Source organism: Sinocyclocheilus rhinocerous, unplaced genomic scaffold, assembly GCF_001515625.1.
Source record: "Sinocyclocheilus rhinocerous isolate Xijiao unplaced genomic scaffold, SAMN03320098_v1.1 scaffold776, whole genome shotgun sequence".
NCBI classification, from domain to species: Eukaryota; Metazoa; Chordata; class Actinopteri; order Cypriniformes; family Cyprinidae; genus Sinocyclocheilus; species Sinocyclocheilus rhinocerous.
The window spans coordinates 626,018-641,802 of NW_015647486.1; the positions used below are offsets into that span (position 1 = coordinate 626,018).

The 15,785-nt window shown below is 36.1% G+C and overlaps 1 pseudogene; it reads left to right on the forward strand.

The window, feature by feature from the left end:
- The first annotated feature begins 4,724 nt into the window (after nucleotides 1–4,724).
- LOC107709231 (transmembrane protein 106C-like) lies at nucleotides 4,725–12,084 on the forward strand (annotated as a pseudogene).
- Nucleotides 12,085–15,785: the final 3,701 nt, after the last annotated feature.

Sequence of the window (15,785 nt, forward strand, 5' to 3'; positions counted from 1 at the left end):
ACGTGTTCGTACATTGTGGGAAGCAGTTTTATGTGACTGCGGAGTACACACATTAAAATAGTTTATTGTTCATATATATCTTTCTGTTAATCTTATACAATTGGTAAAGTATGGCTACGGTACCCCACTATCGGTGAAGTATAAGGTAGGTGTATAAGTTAGTACTACACTGAAGCTGATGAATGCGCGTCTTAAGACTTTTAGAACCGCACAACTGATTCAGTTGAATGAACGAGACATTTATGATTCATACCGGCTGATAAGATAAACAATTTAAAAGACCAATTTTTCCTGATAGGTCTGGGGAAAAGGGGATTCAAGTCTCTGATCCATTGCATCAGTAGATGGCGGTAATGCTCAATTTGTGATTGCGAGCCGCGAATAAAAAAAACGAGTAAGAAGAAGAAGAAAAGACCAATTTTTTCCCATTTGGAACCTGCTTGCTTTGTCCGCCAGAGATATACAAACATGACTGAAATTCCTGAAACATGACCCACTATTAGTGGTAGTTTCACTGCTTCATCAATAAAATAACGTTGTTACTGAAAAGCTGCATGAACCTTTTGGAAGGATTCGAAAATCATTGAAAGGATTCGTTTAATTGAAAATATAATATATTAAATGCAATTAAAAATCATCAAATACCGTTAAAAATGACGTGCCTGTTATGTGATCTTTTATTAATTTGCAGGGCTTGTTTTGTTTGTTTTATGGAGGCTTGTTTAATAAGTGCCAATAAGAGACTTTTAACTACTGGGTCATTCCATGAAATCGGTGCCTTTTCCACTGGGACAAAATTGAAAAATAAAATAAGTTTAATCAATATTTTTTAAATATCCATGAAATTGAGACCCCTTAAAATGACAAGAAATTATATTGTGCCATCTCAGGCAATGTAATTTATTATTTTATGACTATTTTTCTACCTCATGTTTTGGTATTTTTGTCAACCCTGTTACCGACACAAGCATTACTAGATACTATAGTTTAATTAGAACTCATATGCCACTGAATGATATAAGCATTAGCTCAATAATATACCGAGGGTGACCTTTAAAATGTTTTAATTTTACACAGACAATCTTTAAAAACAAGGTCAACCCTAATCAATATCATCCCTGTTACCCACATGTCAAAACCTGTTACTCTAAAAAGTAACAGATTGACAGTAACAGGTTTGACGATTTCAAACAAATTTGCTAATTGATAGCTAATAGTCAAGTTCACAAAAGCACATATTGTACACTTTGAAAGAATTTTACTTGTAGGTATTGATTATATTAAATGTAAGAAACAATTGTTTAAATTTACATTTTAAAAATTGTAACAGGTAGTCATTGCATGATTAACAAACGTTGGTTTTCACGAGACTCACCGGCGCATGCGCAACACTGACCTCATACGTCATCCGCCCGGAGCTGCTTCCGTGTACAACTGTGAGCGCAAGAACATTATAGAAGCGAGAAAGAAACAAGCTTGTGTTTTAAGTGTAGGAATCCTGGTTGACAGATGATGTAACCTCCTAGAAGTGATGTCACTTGAATGTACATTATTTTACAAGGGATTTTTGATGAGGGTAACGGCTGACATGAAATCAGGGGACACCAATAAAATGATTTATATAATATAGAAAATTGCATACTTATGCCAAAAACAATGCATAACAATGAGACTATATTTAGAAGAATATGCAAATGTGATTTTGATATCATTTTGCCTTCAATTTGCAAATTAAATGTCCTTAAAAATTTTAAATCATAGTGAGGGACAGGCCAAAAACCTTACACCCTTACCAGCATAAATGCTATTTAAATTATTTAAAATAATATTTAATTGACTTTTTTTAATGTAATATTGATGAAAGCATACATAGTATTGTTATGCTTTTAAATTGCACATTTATTTGTTGTTATTGTTAAGCCCGGCTCACACTGTGCGATTTTGGCCACGATTTGGTCGTCTGAGACAAATTTGGAAAATCCTAAAAGATCCTAGGCTAAAATCTGTAGTCTTTGATCGCTGGTTTGACATGTTCACCGACAGCCGATTAATGGCCATTGCGATTAAATTTGACCTCTGACGAAATTCTGGCAGGACTTAAAGGGTTAGTTCACCCAAAAATGAAAATGTTGTCATTAATTGCAAAAGCAAAAAAAAGAATTACTTTATTCAACAATTTGTCTTCTCCGCGGTAAAATAATCCATGTGACATCGGGGGTTCAACTGTAATTTTAAGATAGGAGAATACTTTTTGGGCGCAAAAGCAAAAAAAAAAAAACGACGTCATGCAGATACATTGTTTACGTTCAGATCAAAGCGCAAACAACGTAGAAAACATATCCACGTGACGCAGCTGACACAGAACAGCATACACTGTTTACGTTCAGTGGATAGTCTCCAAAATGGCGCCAGGGTGACACGGAGGAGACGAATTGTTGAATAAAGTCGTTTTTTTTTTCTTTTGTGCACAAAAAGTATTCTCGTAGCTTCGTAAAATTACGATTGAACCCGTCACATGGACTACTTTACCGATGTCCTTACTACGTTTCTGGACCTTGATCGTGTAAGGACCCTTGCTGTCTATGGGAGGGTCAGAGATCTCTCAGAATTAATAAAAAATATCTTAATTTGTGTTCTGAAGCTGAACGGAGGTCTTACGGGTTTAGAACGACATGAGTGTGAGTAATTAATGACAGAATTTTCATTTTTGGGTGAACTATCCCTTTAAGGACTTTTAAAAATCGCACAGTGTGAGCCCGCGCAAATCACGTGACTTTGGCAGTTGATACACGCTCCGAAACACTTGTTCGAAACAAACAATTCTCAAAGGTTTTGAAGCTTCACGAAGCAAGACTTTGAAAACAGCCATCACTAGAAAATAGCTTCGTTACTTTTAGCGACGCTACTACCCTTTATTGTTTGTTCAATAAGTAGCCGAAGGCCCGAAGCTTATTTTCCGATTATGACACGCTGATCGTATCCACCTTTTTCTTGTCGTAAAAATGGGCCATTTGTAAATTCTATGGGTCTGGCTTCCGGTTTCATCTGAGTCCACTCCATCCAGCTATTTTTAGCTGAACAAAACAGTTAGTTTTGCTGCTTGATATTGAAAGTTTGTGTGTCTTATCATATTATTTTAATGTATTATCTTAATTATGAACACACTGGTTTGTAGTGCAAACAGTTTTACCGTTTACTGCACGTTGTTATTCTCCTCGTTATTTACCTATAGACGGTTTCATCGAACGCACGCGCGTTGCCATGGTCACGCGTCTGGCCCTAAGTTAACTTCCGGTCTGTGTTTGTTTATCGGTCAGACTCACTGTATATAATAATTATAATTATATTATAATATATTATTATAATTATATAATATTATATAGTCATTATATATGGATCAGTGGTCTCACTAGTAATATGGCGCGTTTTATTTTAGGTGCACCATCAGTGGACCAATGCCATCCAGATTATGTTCCATCAATATTCGCACACAAAAACACCACTGATGGTTCACAGAAGTTGGAGCGATACCAGAGGAGTCAGAGGAGATCATCTGTGGTTGAGCCCATGGATTCACCTTCCTTAGAGGTCACACAGGCTGACCCTGAAGAAGGATGCACTGCTGTGGGTTCAGATCTGTCAATGGCAGACATTGACCAGCTACAGAATGAAAACATTGAATTAAAAAGAAAAATGTCTTCACTGGAGAAGAAACTGGAATCTCAAGAAAATGAGATTTACATTTTTATCAAAAGTCTGGGGTGGTCGTGCTAGCGACAAAGTTATAACAAAAAATTCTGGGTTGATTGACCTTCTTGAACAAGGAGACCATGTAATGAATTCCAATTAAAGAGCTCTCTGATTCAATTTTTACTAGTCATATGTCTCCATTGACTTCCATTAATTGATCATTACTGAGCTCTAGCTCAGAATTTTTACTAGTAACAATTCCAATTAGAGAGCTCTCTAAATCAATTTTTACTAGTAACAATTCCAATTAGAGAGCTCTCTAAATAAATTTTTACTAGTAACAATTCCAATTAGAGAGCTCTCTAAATTAATTTTTACTAGTAACAATTCCAATTAGAGAGCGCTCTAAATTAATTTTTACTAGTAATAATTCCAATTAGAGAGCTCTCTAAATAAAATGAGACGGCAAGCATGGATAACCGCTGTGCGAAGAGAGGCTCGGCTGCCAGGCAAGAATTCAAGAATCTGTAACACTCACTTCGTTACAGGTAACAAACTCATGATAAGCGACAGATATTAGCTGGCTGACCAGTTACAAGCCTGCAATAGTTATGAATTATCTACATTTATTGGTACACACGTAGATAACATTGTATACATTAATTTTACACATTAACGTTACCTCAATGTAGTAGTTGATTCGCTTTAGCTACGATTTGAACTATAACACAGTATTTTAACAGTCGCCTTTGGCTTGCTCCCTGGGGACATAAATACAATAACGCATAGCTTTTCTAATGAAGCTTTAAATGAATTACTAAATAAGTACTTTTACTACATTTTCACTGACGAATTTACTACATTATCACTGATACATTTTATCTGTAAAGCTTCTTTGTAACAATGCATTACTCGCATCATATGACCCCTTTAAGTAATGAACCGGAAGTCTCACCCATAGGCTTACTTCCGCGTTGAAGAAAAAGGTGGATATTATCCCTTATGCAGTTGATCTCCAGAGCGGCAGATGGCAGTAGAGAGTCGAGCTATTGATCACTGACTTCAGAGCAGAGACGGAGAGAGACACAAACACAAACAAATGACCCTCAGCGGACTGAGAGGAGTCAAACCGCAGCAGCGCTGATATCTGTGTGTGTACAGCTTAAAGGTAAGCGATGCTTTTTCTGTCTCACGAGCTTGACCTCAAACTGACAAGTAATCAAAATGTAACGTTTCCAAACGCAAGCTCATTGAAACTATATTTTCCTAATGCATGCCGGTAGTTTGACAACGTGTAACGTTACAGTTGAATAAAGTTGCTACAGTCAGCTGAACATATAATAGACTGGGCTGAACCAGACAAGTTGTTTATTATATATATATATATATAGAGAGAGAGAGAGAGAGCTGGTTGGTTTACATTGTAGTCTTTTACTGAATACAAATGACGTGATGAAAAATGCAAGTTAGTCAGTAATGTAATCTAGATTACTCATTTTATGTAATGTATTCTGACTACTTTTGGACTACTTTTGGATTACTTGTATACAGTGTTGGGAAGGTTACTTTGGAAATGTAATCGGTTACAGATTACATAAACTACCCTACTTAAAATGTATTAAGTAGTGTAACTATTTTTATTTATTTATTAAAGTAATGTAACTGATTACATTTGGTTACTTTTTGATTACTTTTATACATTTATATAATCGCATTAACATTTAAAGCAGGTAGGGTTAATCTTACAGCAGTACTCAACACTGATTACTGTCAGACTTTCAGAATCCTTCACCGCTTGAATTAAGATTATCGTAATTGAATTTTAAAGCACAGCCACCACAAAATCAGACTTTAGCGGCTCTTCTTACTTTGAGATCGTTCTGAGGGTAAATACCGATTTAAAATCATAACAAGAAATAGTTTAATAGCTATGGTACTGTTTGGAAAAAAAACAGTTAATCTTAAAAAATAAAGCATATATACATAAAACAGGTATCGAGTAAGCATGTGTCCTATTCGGTGTCCTAAACTCCTGAAACATTGGTGTCTCATATATATTTTAGAGCAGTCAGTGCATTTTGGGAAAGAAATCAATTAAATCTGTATGTGTGTGAAAAATTCAGATGTAACCTCCTTTGTAATCGTTAACATTTTCAGAAGTAACTATAATGTAATTACACTTTTGTTCTCAGTAACTGATTACAATTACATTTATTTTGGGTAACACTTTATTTTAAGGTGTCCTTGTTACACGTTACATGTTCTTACTATTATAATAACAATAAATTATGCATAATTACATGCAAGTAACCCTAAGCCAAACCCTAATCCTAACCCTAAACATATAGTAAGTACAATTAATATTGCTCAGCACTTAAATGTATAATTGCACTGTAACAAGGACACCTTAAAATGTAATTCTGTTACATGTAAGTAGTTACTTCCCAACACTGCTTGTATATACAGTGGGTACGGAAAGTATTCAGACCCCCTTAAATTTTTCACTCTTTGTTATATTGCAGCCATTTGCTAAAATCATTTAAGTAACTTTTTTTTCCTCATTAATGTACACACAGCACCCCATATTGACAGAAAAACACAGAATTGTTGACATCTTTGCAGATTTATTAAAAAAGAAAAACTGAAAAATGCTCAGTATTTAGTAGAAGCACCCTTTTGATCTAATACAGCCATGAGTCTTTTTGGGAAAGATGCAACAAGTTATTCACACCTGGATTTGGGGATCCTCCGCCATTCCTCCTTGCAGATCCTCTCCAGTTCTATCAGGTTGGATGGTAAACGTTGGTGGACAGCCATTTTTAGGTCTCTCCAGAGATGCTCAACTGGGTTTAAGTCAGGGCTCTGGCTGGCCCATTCAAGAACAGTCACAGAGTTGTTGTGAAGCCACTCCTTCGTTATTTTAGCTGTGTGCTTAGGGTCATTGTCTTGTTGGAAGGTAAACCTTAGTTCCAGTCTGAGGTCCTGAGCACTCTGGAGAAGGTTTTCGTCCAGGATATCCCTGTACTTGGCCGCATTCATCTTTCCCTCGATTGCAACCAGTCGTCCTGTCCCTGCAGCTGAAAAACACCCCCACAGCATGATGCTGCCACCACCATGCTTCACTGTTGGGACTGTATTGGACAGGTGCCTGGTTTTCTCCACACATACCGCTTAGAATTAAGGCCAAGAAAAATTTAAGGGGGTCTGAATACTTTCCGTACCCACTGTATGCACTCACTGGCTCCTGTTCATCTGTCTGTAGTCGCTGGTATCAGGCTGGAGTTGGTTTGTGCTTCTCATGGGTGCATCTGTGTGCCGGCACGGCCGCTCGCTCCTGCCCCGTCACAGCAGGCCTGGTCACAAGGGCTCTCTGATGGGTGGGGATGACTCTCTAGACGGTCTGGACAGACAGGAGGACATCGCCCAGTTCCCATATGTGGAGTTCACAGGCCGAGATAGCATCACCTGTCCTACCTGCCAGGGGTCCGGACGCATCCCATCAGGTGCGGATGTTAAAAAGCACACATCTTACATTTGAGTGTAATGAAAGTAAGGATCTCGTGAAAGCATGTCCAGGTCGCATTTCAACTTGAAAACCAGACGAAAGAAGTTTTATGCACAAAGTCAATGATCCCAGTATTATAATGACTTTTATTATAATCACTCAATATTAGGAAAAACTTTTACACTGTGACTGATGAGCTTTTTTTCCCAATATTTTTTTGTAATGCATCTGCACAATTTATTCTATTGTTATTATTATTAGTGCTGTCAAACGATTAATTGCAATTAATCGCATCCAAAATAAAGGTTTTTATTTACATAATATATGTGTGTGTACTCTGTATATTTATTATGTGTTACAGGTCCCTGTAAGCAGTAATCAACTTAGCAGTAAATGAGAGAGACAAGAGTTAGTGGTTGCTTTCACGGTCCTCTTTGTTGTCTTTTAATACACATACACATTTGTATTTCAGAGTCAGTAAGACACGTTGAATCACAAAATGATAAACATGTTGGAAAAAAGTAATACACACTGTATAGATGCTTAAATCAAATCACAATAAATAAATAAACAAATAACGATATGAAACCTTAACCATATGTACAGAAATGCTCTAATTCTTATACAAAACTGGCTGAATTAGTGTCTCAGGTATGTAGTTCAAGTAAATAATACACATAAATTACTCAGGTGAATACATGAATAAACTTCTATATGACATAAGCATCTTAAAATTATTAATAAAATGAATAATCAGTTGAAACAAATTATTTGTACATTAAAGCATGTAAATTACAGTTTGATATGACATTTAATTAATTTAACTAACCTTAGCAGTAAATGAGAGAGACACGAGTTAGTGGTTGCTTTCACGGTCCTCTGTAAATGTATATGTAAATATTAATATTAATATGTATATATATATACTCTGTGTGTGTATTTATATATACATAATATATGTATGTGTACTGTGTATATTTATTATGTAAATAAAAACTTTTATTTTGGATGCGATTAATCGCGATTAATCGTTTGACAGCACTAATTATTATATTTACGTTGTATTTCCCATTAATGTCAGTGGTAATTCTTGATGAATTCTCATTTCTGAAGAACTAGGTTCCTTGCTTTAGTGAAGGGATATCCAAATATTAAAGTCTTTACTTTTCTGAAACAATTTTACACAATGATCACATCCATTATAAGGTGTTGTGTAAAAGCAACCAGTCGCTAGATAATCTGTGCTATTGATTGAGGTCATGAGGTTGTGTAGATGACCACATGCACTTTGGTGTGATTCTACATGTTATCTGAACTTCTGATTGAATCAATTTATTTTTCTCTCTCTTTCAGGGCAGATGAATGAGTTAGTTGCTCTGATCCCCTACAGCGATCAAAGGTTACAGCCAAGGAGAACGTAAGTTATCACACACAGGCCATTTTCTATTGGAAACAGCATTGATGTTCATTTTCGATGTTTGTAATCGGGATAGTTCACCTAAAAATGAAAATTATGTCATCTGCACACCATCAAGTTGTTCCAAACCGGAATGTGAGTTTCTGTTGAAAACAAAAGAAGATATTTTCAAACCAAAGAGTTGACTTCCATAGTATGGAAACAAAATATTATGGAAGTCATTGGGGACCAGAAAGTGTTTGGTTACCCACATTATTCAAAATATTTTGTGTGTGTGTGTGTCTTCAGAAGACTCAGCAAACTTTTGCTTTGTTTTGCTTTGCTTTGTTTTTTACAGAGCTCTCTGAACTTCACCAACTCTAATTTCTTCACGATGTGGGTGGACAGCGTGAGCTGCCAGGTGCTCTACATGAAGACAGTCATCGGATCTCAACAGCTAGACAACATCATCCACATTCAACCTCTCAGCCAGAGACAGGTGTGATGAGTGATGAGCCCAACATCTGTTTTCTACTGTTCAAAAGTTGATGCTCGGTCAGATTTTTTAAATAACTCTCTTCTGCTCACCAAGGCTGCATTTATTTGATCAAAAATACAGTAAAAACAGTAATTTTATGTTATCATATTATTATAAAAAATTTAATAGAATTTAATATTTTTTTCTATGTGTATTTTGAATATATATATTAAAATGGAATTTATTTCTGTGATGCAAAACTGAATTTTTAGCATCATTACTCCAGTCTTCAGTGTCACATGATCCTTCAGAAACTTATTCTAATATGCTGATTTGCTGCTCAAGAAACATTTATTATTATTATTATTATTATTAATATTGAAAATATTGAAAGTGCTACTTCATATTTTTGTGGAAACATTAATACATTTTTTTCAGGATTTTTTGAATAGAAGGTAGGAATCATAGAAATTATAAATATAATCATTTAATATAAAAAAATATAGAAATAATAGGAATAGTCCACGCAAAAAAACAAAAAAAAAATGCTAAAAATTTTCTCAGCCTCATGCTATTCAAGATGAGTTTGTTTCTTCATCAGAACAGATTTGGAGAAATTTAACATCACTTGCTCAGCAATGGATGCTCTGCAGTGAATGGGTGCCGTCAGAATAAGAGTCCAAACAGCTGATAAAAACATCACAATAATCCACACCACTCCAGTCCATCAGTTAACATCCTGTGCTTTTCATTAACCAGATATTAACTGATGGACTGGAGTGGTGTGGATTACTTGTGGATTATTGTGGTGTTTTTATCAGCTGTTTGGACTCTTATTCTGACGGCACCCATTCACTGCAGAGCATCCTTTACTGAGCAAGTGATGCAATGCTACATTTCTCCACATCTGTTTCTACGAAGAAACAAACTCATCTACATCTTGGATGGCCTGAGGGTGAGTAAATTTCAGCTTTACATTTCAAAAGGACAACATTTATTTGGAATAGACATCCTTTGTAACATTATAAATATCTGTACTGTCACTTCTAATCGATTTAATATGTCTTTGCTGAGTAAAGAAATAATTTCTCACTTTTAAAAAGAAAAAGTCTTACTGACCCCAGACTTTTGAACACTATAGACAATCCTTAAGTGGGAGAAATGACACAGACACCGATTGTTAAACGTTGGATAGTAGTTGTGCTGTTGCTTTTTAATGCAGGTCAACTTCACTGTCAGTATGGAGATTGGAGGAAGTCTCTCTTACGTTTAGTGAGTATCAGATCAGTTCTCTTTGGATGAACAAGCTGATCCTCATGAATCTGTGTATCTGATCTTCTGTTTTTGAAATATTTTCGCTGTTTTCTCAGTGCCTTCTGCACCATGGCAAGCATCAAGGTCCACAACATTGTGGTGTTTATGCAGTGAGTTTTTCATCACTCTGTTTTCACATCCTTTTTTGTCTTCTGCTGTTGTTCTACATTTGAAAGTCGGAGGTGAAGTGAAGCATAAAGGTACAACTCCAGATTGCATGGATTTCTCCTGAAATAATTGTCGAGCAACACTAAATGTGGTCCTTAAGAACAGCTTTGCCTCCGAGAAACAACTTTTTTGGAGTATGTAGAGTGTTATTCGAAGTTCTTCGTGAAATGGTCCTGACCGCTTCTCTTACACACCCCAGGACCTCTGTGAAAACCTCCTACATGGTGCGGGCGGCACAGAACACACTGGAAGCTTACCGCTACATCGACTGTGGCGCCAACTCCACCATCCACCAGCCCTCAGGACTGGTTTGGTCTAAACCTCACTTCCCTCAGAATGGGAAACTGCTCAGGTGAAGCATCGGCCGGCAGACGCTTATCATCATACGGTTTGATTCTCCACGGCAGCTCAGTTTCATCAATTTTGACTCCAGATTTTGTACTGCACTGAAACTGAACCCATTGAACAGAGCAGCTGTAATGTAAGATATTGCTTGAATTGTTTTCTCAGCACAGATAATGATGGTGTGATAAAAACAGAGCTCTCTGTTTAAAGTCTTTGCCATTTCAAGAGCTGTAATGTTAATCTATATTCTAATAAGGGTGTTATATAATGTTGCAGTGATTGACAAAAAAGGAGATTTAATTAATGGATTGTCAATGATGAGGTGCACTTTAAAATACTTTGTTTTGATGTATGAGCTGTTCTGTGAAATATTTGATACATTCTTGATTAAGTCTCATGCAAATGTCTCTAATTGTCTCTGCAATGCAAAGTAATTTCTCCGATCGATGGGTTTTGAAGTGACACATTCAGCAATATCAGTCAACTCAAATCCATCCATCAGTCACAAAGACTTAAGTATCAGAACAAATGACATGCATAGACTAAAATCAGCATGCGTGTATGTTCTCATTGTTGTGAAGTGAAAAGTGTTCAGACTGCAGTGTGATACTGAGAATGAGGGAACTGTTACAAAACAGTGGTTAGCTTCTGTGATGCCATGAAAACTGAGATTGAGGACATTAGATGTACAATAGCAGGATGTTTTGTTCTCACTCAGACATTAGGGCGTTCACCAAGTTTTTAGACCAACGTATTAGACAGTCGACAACCATGAGAATCAAATTACTGGTTTAGACTCTGAAAAAAAAAGGTACAAAAGCTATTCTTGGGTTGGTACCCTTTCAAAAGGTATTAATATAGGGATTAATATGTACATGTTTGGTGCGAATATATAACTTTAAAGTACCAATATGCTTGTTTACATGTAAAAGAGGTGCAAAGGTGTACTTTTTGGAAAACAAATACCACCGCAGTGACAGCTTTTGTACCTTTTTTTGTAGATGTTTAAGAAGGGCATTTGTTTCTACATGAAGTTGCACATTTGGATAATTTATTGCTATTTTTATATTTAATCTCCTTGAGATTTGATTGTGTTTTTCATTGTATGAACTGAGAAAAATAAGATGGTAATAAAAATGCTGAATGCAGTTTTTGTTGTGAGTTTGCGAAGAAAAATAAACTTTTTTTTTGTCAATGCGTTTGTATTTTTGCATAGCCACCGTTTTCACAATTACCACATGCCATATTCAACATTTTGAATGTAAACCATCAGTTTCACTTCAGTAGGACAAATCTTTGCACACTGCCTGACATTTCTCTCTTTTTTTTTTGTCAACTTTAGTGTAATTTAGTTGCATTAAAACCAAAGAACCATGACTGAAATGATGCAGCAACAAAAGCCCTGATGAAATCCATTTCACAAAACTGCAGCCACGCTGGAAACTCTCCAGAGACTCTTTGCACATGGATGGGGTTTAATAATTCATTCAGCACAGGCTATTCTATAGATATATCTTCTTTCTCATGCTCAAGTCAGTCGCATTATTGTTTCCAGTGCCCTTTATACCCTGCAGATTCATCTGCGCAGCATTTACATCTTGTTCTGGCATAGTTTTAGACCTAACAGCCAAACTATTGGTTGACACGTGTTAAGCTCAGATCCGACTGAAGTATTTAGCTCATCTATTCTTAACAGGCTCGTATCAGGAGGCAGGGCTGCTGGAATCACTCAAGGTATAATGTGATTTTTTTACCCTCCATGTCTTGCTTTAACATGTCCGTTTGCTGTAATATTTGTTCTCGTTTCCATCTATGATTTTGTTTTGCGTGCAGAATGAGTGAAGCTGTGGTTAGCGGGGTGAGGAGGTTGAGCACCATCTCGGAGCAGGACGTGGACGCTGAAGCGGAGCCCGTGTCCTCAGGGGACAGTGAGTGGGCAGGATCCAGTGCTTCGCTCTGCTCGCGTGGAAAACCCAGCGTCCAGAGCAGCACCTTCACCTCCTTTGAGTCCTATCAGCCTGATGCTGCAGGTACATCTCCAAACATCTTCTCTGTTTGGATGTTAATGGTGTGTCCAGCATGTAGAAGTTGTCCTGGCTGCTAAAGACTCTGATCTGGGACAGTGTCCTTAAACCTGTTTAACTTTTAACTGCACTCTGCCTAATGCTGATTTATGTGTGTGTAAAACAACTGTGCTTGTGTTGGGTACCACTTAATGATAATTTGATAAATTCATAAAGAAAATAAATTGTTAAATCAATTAAAAACTGAAGACAAATAAGAATAGATAAAACAATTAATGTAACCATATTAATATTAATTAATTAATTATTAGTAATATTAAATAATAATTTAATAAAACATTGATACATAAGAAAAATTTATCATAAAGAAATAATGATGAAATTAAAAAATGAATTTTTTTTTACAGGTGGACACCACATATAATAGTTTTAAATTGTTATTCAATTATTGTTTATTATTATTCAATTATTAGCACAAATAGACCAGTTACATGTATGTATATGTACTGGATAAAGTTTTATCTACACACCACTATTCAATAGTTTGGGTCAGTAAGATTTTTTTTCATTCATTCATTCATTTAGAAGACATTAATCATTGTATTCAGCAAGGATCCAAAGTGACAATAAAGACAACTGCATTTTTATAAAAGATAAGAAAATAATAATAATGACTTCCAAAAATTCAGATTTGCATTGCAGAAATAAATTGTTTTAAAAATTAATAAAATAGTAAACAGTTATTTTAAATTGCAGTAATATTGTACTGTATTACTTTATTTACTGCATGTTGATCAAATAAATGCAGTATATTCAATTGTTTATTGTTTAAGTAAATCTGAAGTTAAAATGGTCCACTGACATTTTAGTGTTTAAAAAGAAGAGTGGTTTTATATATTCACTGAAAAAAAAAAATGTGATCAGTAACTCATGATATGGTTAACTTATGTTTTTACATTACTTATACTCATCAAAAGTCACAAGTTAAGGAATTTGAACCTTTTTATAAGTTATATGAGATTCAACTTAATTTTTCTTAAAGGGGTCATATGACGTTGCTAAAAAGAACATTATTTTGTGTATTTGGTGTAATGAAATGTTTATGCGGTTTAAGGTAAAAAAAAAACATTATTTTCCACATACTGTACTTTATTGTTTCTCCTCTATGCCCCGCCTTTCTGAAATGCGTAGATTTTTACAAAGCTCATCGGTCTGAAAAGCGAGGTGTGCTCTGATTGACCAGCTATCCAGAGCGTTGTGATTGGCCGAATACCTCAAGCGTGTGACGGAAATGTTACGCCCCTCACCATACTGTGATGCCCTGTCCGGCCGGAGCGACGAGACAAAAACATTAAAACCCATTATAAACAAGGCATTTGTTGCATCCAGTGGAGACATAATTATGGATTATAATGACTTATACTGTCTTTTTACGCGTTGCGTTGCATCGCGCCGCGTAAACATAAAACCACGTCTACATTTGTGATCGGAGAAACGACAAACAACAAGTGCTAGTCTACACTGCTCAAAACTCGCGTTTGAATTGTCAGTGGCAAATCCTTTAAATATAAAAAACGTACTTACAGTCTGTGAGTCAGAACAGCCGGCATTGTAGTCTACTCTCCCAGGATCAGGAAACAGTCCTCCATAAAATGTGCTGCACACATCTAGGGCTGTCGCGATAACCGCAATATCGCAATGCCGCGCTATTGACGAGCAAACCGCAGAGGAATGCAAGAACCGCAGCAACCGCGATTTTTGCCTGTTTTATTTTTTCGTAAGGTTATGCTCTTCTCGTTTTACACTTCATGCATGTGGACTGAATATTAAACCATTTTTGGGTGAACTATCCCTTTAAGTCAGTGCAATATAATTTAGGAAATTACTTGCACAGTCAATTTGATTACTTAAAGCTGCAGTCCGCACCTTTTTTTGGTTGAAAATGATCCGAAATCAATATTTCAGCAAGTACACAACCAGCCAGTGTTCAAAACTATCGCCTTACTTTAGCCTGATTCACAACGGCCATCTTATAATAATGTTTTCTAATTTGAGTGGTACGGGTAGGTTTTCGTGGGAAATTCGAGCATGGCACTGCGTCATTACGTCACGTCTGTAAACATAAAGAAGTTGTCCTAGCTTCTAGGCTATCGCATGTGAGGATCCTGCAGGTGGCCGATTGTTTATAGCCTTTTCTCACAGCAGCTAGAATAATTAAATGTATCATTTTGATGGCGGATTGTAATCCAAAAAGGATTATGTGTTTATGAAACATATGTGAATGAAATTAAATGATATTCCAGTTTTAAATGTGCATCTGATTACAGATAGTCTGTGATTACACAATATTTGTATTTTAAAGAAAACCAGTTCGAACGGAGCATAATTTGCTTTTTGGGTTAAAATAATTTCTTTTGGTATAATTCGAAGAGTATGACAATTAGATTAGACTGTGCAGAAATTGAAATCTACACGCTAATACACACTATACTCGTCACCAATGCTGATGTTGTTAACATTAATCATTTGAGAATAAAGTATAGCAATAATAATAATTTGAACGGTTTGATGTGATATGAGCTAACCGATCTTTAGATTTAATCACCATTGGTAGCGAGATTTATGGTAATGCTTTTTTCCTCAGTTGGTCAGAACAAACGTGGCAGACTTGTTACTTACTTGTTCAGATGACAATATACGGTGAAAATTCTTATTTGGGTCATATATTCCAAGACGTAGGCTAGAATCTGTGATTGCGAAGTACAGTAAATATCCACACCGGTGCGGAGACTGACTGCCGCACATACTCTTCAGAACATTAGATTCATCCGCGCTGGAGCCGCGCCGACTCACAACCCACGCAAG